The 10,968-nt window shown below is 31.6% G+C and overlaps 1 protein-coding gene across 1 annotated transcript in view; it reads left to right on the top strand.

Moving 5' to 3' along the window:
* Nucleotides 1-4,933: 4,933 nt before the first annotated feature.
* Nucleotides 4,934-10,968, top strand: part of LOC134237809 (uncharacterized) — a 40,357-nt gene continuing 34,322 nt past the window's right edge. The window contains 1 exon segment of the mRNA XM_062719955.1: nt 4,934-5,059. The gene's annotated coding sequence lies outside the window, so the exon portion shown is untranslated.

Here is a 10,968-nt window from a genome sequence, read left to right as displayed (position 1 = left end):
TGGATGAAAATTGAGTTTTATTGATGAGATGATGAGCTAATCAGAAGACAATTATCAAAAAATAGGTTTAACTTTAACGGATATGCAATAATAGAAAATTTCAAAATCTAATGGTCAAAACCTTCGTAAAAATTGGTCAATTTACACACTAAACAATATAAAGTAACATACCAAAATCAGATTCTTATCTCCAGGCATGGCAAAAGAAGTCCAGAAAACAGTGAATTATAAGAATTTTGAAGAAGACAAATGTCATTATCTTTTAGGAAAATGGGTATTCATTACAAAACAAAAAAAATACGAAAGTCAAACAGTTTCTTTGCCATCAATATACCATAAAAAATACCATAAAAACAACAAGTTGCTCCGAGTACGGCCTGATCCCACCTCTGTTGTTTTGGAGGTCCGTGTTTGCTCTGCTCCTATTTTGCATTGTTTTATAGACTTTTGATCTTGAATACTGTTCGTTATCTCCGTATATTTTATTTGTGACTTTTATATTTGTTATCAATGAAGAAATATTTCACCGACGCAATAAAAATATAACGCCTCAATTCCCAATGTGCACATTGTAGCACAATCAACACTTCATGATCTGACATTTGTTTCGGGTGTCAAAGAGCAAAACATAAATTTATTCATTCAGCTGAGGTAAGTATTTTGACCAATAGGTCCATTTATTTATTCGTTTTTTTTTTTTTTTTTTTTTTTTTGCCTCTTAAAATTTAAACTTTAATCCACATGGGAGTCATTATTCTAGGTTATTTTTCTTCACGTGGGTTACGCAAATTTTTAGGGTGAGGACACTTTTCCTACGGGCAAAAGGGCCATTTTTCGACGTCGAATAATGACCGGGGGTCATTTTTCGCCGAAGAATAATGACCGGGAGTCATTTTTCGACGTCGAAAAATGACCCCGGTCAATATTCTATGGGGGTCATTATTCGTCTTTACACGGGAATGGGATGTCATAAGTGGATACTCAATCCTCCTAGGCGCCTGACGGTAGCGGTTCTTTGAGATATGAGGCGTTAAAAATTAAAGTCCCGTGTCACGGTAGGTATTGTCACGATGAAGGAAGCTCCCTGTTAAATGGACCCAAGTACCCAGCAAATTTTTAGATTGATGTCCTCAGTAGTTTATGACGACGTCTCTATATGAGTGGAATGGGATTTTAAACAATCTAAAATCAATCAGTCATTGCTGTGCGAGAAAAAGTAGAGAAATAGAAGTCAAAGAATTAGCCGTCTGTTTCAAGGAATTTTTCAGTAATGACGTATAATTTGATTTTTAACATGTAATAGATTACGTGTTCTCAAAGAAAAATAACGAAAGATGATGGATTTGATAAAAAGATTGTCTTTGTTTTTAAGGCTAATTGCATTTTAGAAGAACTGGGACTTAATTCTACTAGTGGTAATGTAATCCAAATTACATCCACAGGATGCATATCTATATTGGATTCCTTAAAATCAAATATACATGACGGGTTCCAGTAAATGTTTTACAACGCCTGTTTCTTTAATCCTCACTAAAATATTAACATTAGTACGAGGGTTGATCCAAAAGTAATGTCACAGTGTCCATATCTTTTATATTTGGCGTCATATTATAAAATATTTTATACCAAAAGATGCACAAATATAAATTTAAATAAATTTTAATTTTTCATTCAATAATGTTTAACTGAATTTACGTTATAGATGTTTAAAACATATAAGGTAGGGGGTGTCGCCACGTCAAAACTGAACGTCACAAATTAAAGTGTACTTTTTCAGTATAAAAAAGACAAACACTTAAAAAGCATCTTTTAAAAGCGCCTAAACGCAAAATACTTTAAAAAACAAAAATTTACATCATTTTCCAGTCTTAAATTGAAAATTATGTGACATCACTGCTATTTTTTATGAAAAACATCGTTGATTTATTCCGGTGCATTGAAAAAAGGAAATGTCAAAATGGACAAAAAAGCCAGAACAAACTGTAATGCATTTTTGCTTCAAAATGGAGAAATCGCCAGTAGAGACAGTTACGTTGATTAACCAGACTTTCGATGGAAAGAATGTAAATAAGAGACTTGTTTAGATGGTTTCAGCGACTTTCGGTGGGTGATGGGTCATTAAATGCTCAGTAGATGACAAGAAAACCGAAAGATGGGAGGGCGGATGGAAATGTTCAAAGGTGTGTGACGTTGTCAAAAAGACAGACGGATAGAGCGATATGTGAAATTTTAAGTTGGTCTTTTACTACTGTTCAATGAATTTTGACAAAATTAATTATGAAAAGAATGAGTGTACGATGGGTACTAACGGTAAGAAAGTGAAATTTGTGAACGTGTTCGTGAATATCAAATCTCAAATATTTTTTAATGAAACGAAGGGAAGCGTTTAAATGTATAACGGCGCGTATCCGTCATATGACGTTATTTAGCTGCGGCGAATACCATAATCGCATGTTGTATATAATCCGATATTTTGAAAAGTATAAATCATGTTGAATTGAAATTTTCAGATCTGATTTGAAATAATTGTAGCTTTCATCAATTATAATTTTGTTGTTTTACGTTGACGGATAGCGATTCTATCGAAGTTGTGACATTACTTTTGGATCAACCCTCGTACAAGATATTTTAGGAGTATTTAGGAGTACTTTGCAATAATATATTCATGAAGTGGTGTAAATCAGATGTGGATACTTAAAAATTCAAAGGAACTATTACGCTAGAAAATTTGAAATCATAAAACTATACCAAAATCAACGGCATAAAAACTTAAGACTTTTCAACTAAATACACAACCATTCCCCACGATAAATTAATGTCTAGGCCTTTTTGATATCATTGACAGCTGCTTTGTTCAATAAAAATGGAAGTCGTTTGGTCATTTGCAAAATTAGTTTGTTAAAAAAAACATTCTGATTGTACACACAAGTACTCTGAAGGTGATATTAAAAAGACGCTGGAGTTTCTGATTAACAAAATATGTCTTTGTGGCTTTTAGAGACCAGGACTTCTACAAATCTGTTGGAATTCCCATTGGATCAATTTCGCCACGTCTTTAGCAGACTTATTTTAAATTCATATGAAGCAGATTTTGTACAAATTCTTTACATGAAAAGAAGGAAACAATTTCTGTCCCTTTCATCACGACATTTAGATATATCGACGACGTATTGTCAATTAGTAATAGTTATATGTCAATTCTTATGTCAATACGACATATCCCGGTGAGTTTGAGATAAAAGATACCAGAGAGTCTGACACATCTGTTTCGTATTTGGATATTTTACTAGAAAAAGATGTTGTTGGTTATCTAACTACCAATCTTTATGATACGAGTGATGACTTCAACTTTTCAATTGTCAACTTTCCTTACTAAGGCAGCAATATGTCTTCATTACCTGCATACAGATTTTATATCTCTCAGTTTATTCTATACGCGAGAGCATACTCTTCGTATGAACAATTTTTAAAACGAGGTAAATTATTGACAAACAAGTCGATTAAACAAAAATATCAGCAGTTTCATTTAAAGTCATCAAGTTCTTATGTTCGCTACAATGACCTTGTCAGGAGATACAATTCATCACTAAGTCATATGCTGACTAAAGTTTTTCATAGTTATTGTTAGGCCATTATATACAAACTGAATTGTCTACGGATTTTTTTTCTTTTTTTTTCCCGATAATCACAAGGAGCACACGGCGGGTGTGACCATTTGGCACGGTATCCTCACTCCTCCATTGCACCTGATCTCACCTCTTATGTTTTGGAGGTCCGTGTTTTCTCTGATCCAATTTTGTATAGTTTAAGGTCAGACGAGACGTTCCTAAAAATCTATTTTGTATATCTTCATAATGTATATGAAAAATATTCAAAATCTTAATAACATTCTGATTTCTAAACCAGTTTCTAAACGTTTTTAAAAAATCCAAACACTTAGACATTTGAAATCGGAAAATTATTTTCCTTCCCCAAAGGATTATATAATCAAAAACTGATTTGCATGGCCAATTTTTTGTGACCATGTTTAAGTAGCAATACTTCAATGACAAACTCTTAGAAAAAATTAATATAAAAGGAACGTATGTTTCCTTAATGGACTTTCTGTTCGTTTCTTCATGCGTTACGAGTAATTTTGTTTCTTTATAATCTTTTACCAGTCTCTGTTTTTGTTTCGATATAAATCAACTGATTTTATGGCTATAAGCTTGGATGCTAAACCCAGTAAATATAAGAGCGTATGTTTAAAATTTCCTTGTGGTATCTTGTATTGACTTGTAATTTTGCTTTGTCATTATAAACTTGGTTTTTCTACCTATCTTTTTTCTTTTTTTCTGTGTTATATATGTATACCAATAAAAGCCCAAATTGTATACATATATTGAACAAAATTGAAAGCAAACTTTTTAGATGAGGAAGTTTTACCTTCATACTTGCTGTTTTATCCCATTTTTTAAAAATAGAATTATCCAAAATTGTTTTCCTCGAATAATTCGAATTATTGTACTTAGAGATGCCAATATTTTCTTGATTTTGTCTATATTTCCTCAATTCAAAGAAAAGCAGCACAGCTGTAGCAAACATGTACACGAAAAACGCCGTGATTTCATTGAAATGAGTTATATATACGTAACAAGTAGTAACTTTCAGATGAGTCGATGTGATTTCAATCGTGAAATATCACCATGAACCAATGACAAATCTTTGTCTGTAGGACCAAAGGTTAAGTTTATCAATATCAAAATTTTCAACAAGTTTTACAAAATACATTGAACACAAATTTTAGGGATTTCTTATTTTCTGCTAATGGATTAGGTAAGTATGATTTTAGCGCATCGACCACTCGGTAAGGACGGGCCATTCGTCCTCAACATCTGTCGTCTAATTTGTTTCCCCGTATTGATCCCCCTTAACTTTGCCTGTGTCGGTATGTATATAAAACATAATAGATAATATCGTATCTTTTTGGATGACCAAAGCATTAGACTAGGATATACTACAGGTCTTCCAAAATCACTGCAAATTCCGAAACATTCCGAAGGAATTATTGGACCTCAAGGTATATTGTATTATTCTGTTTATCTCTACATTGACAGCATAGGTATACGCCTTGCATCATCTTTGAATATTCCTTTTTGAAAAAGAAAGATTCATTTACTTTTTTTAATTTCCACTTTTCTTCATTTTAACAAAATATCAAAAATGAAAAAAAAATGACTACAAATTTTTAATCTACATTATCTGCATTTGTGATTATTGTTTAATATATACAATTTTTCCTTTCTTAGTAGTTGCCATCGATATCGGTTGAAATATGTGTTTCGTATTTTGTATTCAATTATTACGCCAACACATGCTTGTTTATAATACATCTTGATGCACTCTTTGAAGATATTCACTGCTGTGAAAGAAATCCCTATTTCTTTGTTATGCATAAAACCTTTATATTCCTCTGTGTCATTCTCTTAAGAATGATTCCTATTTGATTACAAATAAAACAAATTAATTTGGAAAAAGAAGAAGTATAGTACCAATGTGCATTAAGCGTACAACAAAAATGCACACAGCCAAGAAATAAAAAATATATAGTGCATGTATATTTTTTCAATCTTTTTTTTTTTATTTTTGGAGACCCAGGGGAATACGACTAGTATACTCATAAAATCTGCAGCAGATTTAATGGTGTATTTTTCATCTGTACTCATGCAAACAAAGAGCAGTTACTCTGAATTTACAGTATTTCATTTTTTTTATCCTAGAAAAAGTTCTACTCTTTACTAAAATTTATAATTTTTTGCAAAACCTGCATCGTAAACAAATGTGGGAATGTGTTATGTACGTAAGCCAACAGGGTTTTTTGTTGTGAATTATTTTTTCTTCTGGATTTATTTTTTTTTATTAAACAGCTGAAAAATGTTTAAACATAATTTTGGTATATAACGTATCCAAAATTTATAGAAACTGGTTTTGTTTGAAATTCATTTTAAACAGAACTAAAACAACCTGCATGTAGAACCAGTTTTATTATTTTTTTAAAATATTCAAAAATTTACTCTTCACAAAACAAGATTTACCGACGAACGAAAAAACTCAATAAGCATGCAAAATATGTCATTGAACTCATTTTCCAAAAACAAATAAAAGTATCGGGCTAAATAATTAAATATTTAAAACAAAATATCCTCTAACTCAGAGCAACGCAATCATTTGAATGTATATACTTATATACGAACAAAGTTTAATCATTCTTTTCATTTTTGTAAGAGGAAATCATCCCTTTCACTTTCCATTCGCTTCCAAAGATCTTTTACATGCAAAATTCTAGTATTATTTATAATATTTTTTTTTCTTTCCTTTGTCCTTTCACATTCCAGATACGTTACATTTACATATTAACGTCTAAATTTTGATTCCAATTTTCCATGTTTCCTAATTTTTTGTTGGATATCCAGAATTCTCAACACAATTTCTAACTTGATGAAAGAGGTGAAGAAACGAACAGCGATCTGTCTCAAACAACTCAACACAATACAGTTCTTTAAACAGGACTTAATCACAGAGCCTCTGAAATTTCAGAGGTGGGATCAGTTGCCTTTCAGTGCAAAAACAGAGGCTAACAATTAATATGAAACAAGTCAAGCAAAATACCAAGTGATAGGTTTTTGCTAATAAAATCATTATAACGGTTGTAAAACTTACAAACTTTGATTTTTTAACGAGGTCGTTGATATCCCGGTAACATCAACATTTGTGTGGGTAGCCTACCCCGGTTATAAATTGATCGTACTCCGAGAATGCTTTTGAGTAGCAAATAAGTTGCAAGACACAAACATCAAGCTACACAAATAAGGAAAGTTCACGATGGAAAAGATAAAGTAATCTCGTTGTCATAAAATTTGTTATTTGACTATTTTTAATTCTCATTATCCATATTTCTTCTCTTTTCTTCAAGTGTTATGTGTTTCTGCATATATCATTATTTGGTTCAGATCATTAAAAATCATGTTGCTTTCTTAAATGCAGTACGATGTATGTGGAGATAATGTATAGTATTCGAGCTCAAAAGTTCATTAAACATTACAAAATGGGAGCAGCTAGAGCAAACACTGATCTCCAAAACAGCAGAGGTGGGATCTTTTGTAACTTAAAAAATGTTGGATAGATTCATATCTTTATATTCTAGTCATTTTTCAAGAAACATAGCGAAATCTTAATTTACTTTAAGCCCACAATACACAGAAGTCTTTTCCCCCTTAAAATTTACTTGCCCTGTACACACTAGACACATGTTCTTAAACACTGTCACTGATTTGTAACCCCGTATGCATTGTCAAAATTGTATCTTTACTGCTTTGATGTTCGTAAAGAATGTGCTGGACTTATCGAAAAGACTACTGCAGTAGACAACATCATACATAAATTTACGAAATTCAAACCCTATTTTCTATCGTGACCTGTACATGATATACACGGGTGTGACCGATCGGCAGGGGAAGCTCACTCCTCCATGGCATCTGATCCCAACTATAATGTTTCGTAGCTTCGTGTTTGCAATTTCAATAGTTTATTCTCTTAAACTGCACTACAGTACTAGTATAGAGAAGATACAAACATTAAATATGTACAATGCAATACAATACAGCATGCGTGAGAAAAATTAAAAAACGATGAAAATGACAATGTCATAAATCAAGCAACCAACTCTCTCAATAATAAACCTATTAGATTTACATAGTTTAACAAGTTGATTTAATGTTTCAGATTGAATAATGTTCTAACTCAAAACTTTAGGATTTGTATGATATACATTATCCTGGAAGGGTAACTCTTTTATTAATTTACAAAGGTTATTGATAACGGATACTTTTTTTACATGAAAATAAATTTGAAAACTTGCAACACTTAGTCGAATTGTATATGTTGACGGGATTAACAATTTTCTACTATTATTTAGAGCTGGACACGACATAATATAATGGAATTTGCTCTGCTCCTATTTTGTATTGTTGAATGGACTTTTGAGCTTGAATACTATTCGTTATCTTCATATATTTCATACATGCATGTCTATAAGCACATTTAATCCCAATACAAACAAAGCAGACCTTCCCACCACCAACAACAGATCCATAATTATAACACAATCGACAATATATTATTATATATACTTAGTTCGAATTCTCACAGTACCCTTGCACTTCAAATCTTGATTTATTCAGACTATGGAAAGAACCTACATTCATATATACTCTAGTAATCGGTCACTGGCCTTTTCCCAGCATGAGGGGAAAAATCTTTTTTTATAAAGCGTCCTATAATTCGACATTTCTTAATTATTACACCCTTTATAACCTCCATAAATAACATTCATGGCAAATAAAGTGTTATGGAAGATGTGAATCTAAAATACTGCTTTGTCTGCGTTAATTACTGCGGCAACATCTGGATGGCTTTTTTGTTAAGTGTCCAAAGATTTCATCGACCTGTGGACATAAAAAGTTATCCTCATAATCCCCACTTCTTCTTATAAAACCTACAAAATAAGTCACTAAATAAGGACAGTTATTCTTATCTCTTTTTTCGCTTTTTATAAAATATCACTATGTACTTAAAAGCGTAGGTTATGAAAAAGAAAGCAAATTAAATATTAATTAAACTTATATATTAACTTTAAAAAACTGCATGAAAAAACCATGTCAAATGCTCTTTTTCTTTTGAGAAATTGAATATCAATTCATCAACACCCGGTCTTTTTCTCTACTAGATTGTCCTTGGCTGTTTTTCCATATTTTCCATGTTCATTGTAACTTATCGAAATCTTTTGATGCAAAGTACAAGATGTTTCTATTAAATTTGAATTTGAATTCATCATAAAAATTCATTAAAGATTCAACAAAAGCTTTTTCTATTGCCCTTTTATCTACAACATATGCTTTGATCATTAATTCGAGGAATTATTTGGAAGCAATTTATTATTCTGTAGGTTTTTTTTATGTCAGTTAAAAGAATTGAGGAAAAATCAAAGAAACACATACTAAAGAATAAATAAGAAAAAATATAAGGAAATGAAATAGATAAAAAGAGGGCATTTTTTTTTTATTTAAAAGATCTAATTCTAAATTGGAAACAGTTGGTATGGGGCAGGAAACTAAAGTTTATATGCCAAGTCTGCACGACATATAATCAACACTTAACTTAAAAAAAAAGAATGACACTTCAATTTGCAGACAAAAATCATTTGTAGAATATACGTATATGCATTTTCAACGTTGAAAATAGATTCCTGATTTATAAGATTGAAATAGATGGAGATCACGAAGAGTATTCAAGCTCAAAAGTCCGTAAAGAAGGATATGGAGATAACGAACAGTATTCAATAAAGTCCATAAAACAATACAAAATAGAAGCAGAGCAAACACGGACCTCCGAAACATCAGAGGTGGGATTAGGTGCCATGGAGGAGTGAGCATCCCTTGCTGACCAGTCACACCCGCCGTGTGCTCCTTGTCTTGATCGGGAAATAACGGAAAAAATCCGTCGTCATTTCAGTGTATAAGTAATGGACTAACAATTAGTATGAAAAACGTCAGTCAGCATTTGACTCAATGATAAATTGTATTTGCTGACAAAGTCATTGTATCGACCAAAGAACTTACGAAATGATTACTTTAAACGAGACTGCTGATAGCCTTGTTTCATCAACTTGCTTGTCAATAATTTTACTCGTTTTAGAAATTGTTCAAACAAGCAAAATAATACAAATTTTGGAACAGAGAAAACACAGACCTCCAAAACATCAGACGTGGGATCAGGTGCTATGAAAATGCATTTCTCGATGAAATATACAAATTCCTAGAGAAAAGCAGTCGTATTTTTTTTTTACACATTGTGTTTACAAACATTTTAAGAAATTTATTTCTTTAATCAATTTTGGTATTTGCAAGCAAGGAAAAATAGCATTTAGATTGGTGATCATTGTATTATATTCTTTAATTTTATCGTTATATTTTTCAATCTGAAGTTGTAAATGATTGCATAAAAAAATTATCATTTTCAATTTCGGAAAAAAGAAGAGTTTTAGCATCTTTTATCAAAAGTATCAAAAGATCCCGATAGACACAAATGAGAACTTTTTTGGCAAAAATAAGTAAATTTTCATATTGCATAAAACCTGATAATAATTTATATAAATTTTACTATTAATTAAGAAGAAATCGTACTAAATAATTGCTATAAAAGACTCAACGTAAAAAGTTGAGATAACGAACAATGATCGATCGCATAAAATCTATAAAATAATATAAATATGTGATTGTGGTATAAAAACATGGACCCCTGAAAAATTCCACACGTGGGATCAGGTGTCATTTAGAAGTAAACATCCCCTGTTGACCGGTCACTCCCGCTGTGAGCCCTTTGTGTTGATAAGGTAGACAGAACCTTTCTTAGCCTATTCAGTATGGAAAAAGGCCTCACAATTTGTATGAAATAAGTCTGTCAAAATACAACCCATCCAGTGATAGGATTTATTTGCGTACAAGGTCTTTATAACGTCTATACATTTACAAAACGTTCGACTTTAAACGGGGTAGCTGAAATCCCTGTGACATCAACTTATCTATGAATAGCATGTCTCGCTTTAAAAATTGATCGTACCTAGAGCAACCTCTTGAATAGCGAATAAGCTGGGAGACAAAAATACCATAAGCAGGTGATAGTGGAATAACCGAAGTGTAATGCTCGACCTCAATCAAGAAAATGATGATAAAAATGATTTTTTTTTAATGATAACATTTATTTATTTATTATTCAAACAATGTCATAAGTGTGTCAAATATTGATTTTTGTATTTAACCCCAACCTCCATTAGAATAAATGCAATGTACACGTTGTTACAATCCAGAGTGAAATAGTTTTTTTTTTGTATTTGAAATTAAGATGTTACCATTATCTTTAAATTGATGGACA

This window comes from Saccostrea cucullata, unplaced genomic scaffold (assembly GCF_032062105.1).
Source record: "Saccostrea cucullata isolate Sc308-1 unplaced genomic scaffold, CSIRO_AGI_Scuc_v1 ctg454, whole genome shotgun sequence".
Taxonomy (NCBI): domain Eukaryota; kingdom Metazoa; phylum Mollusca; class Bivalvia; order Ostreida; family Ostreidae; genus Saccostrea; species Saccostrea cuccullata.
This window is presented reverse-complemented; position numbering and strand designations above follow the sequence as displayed.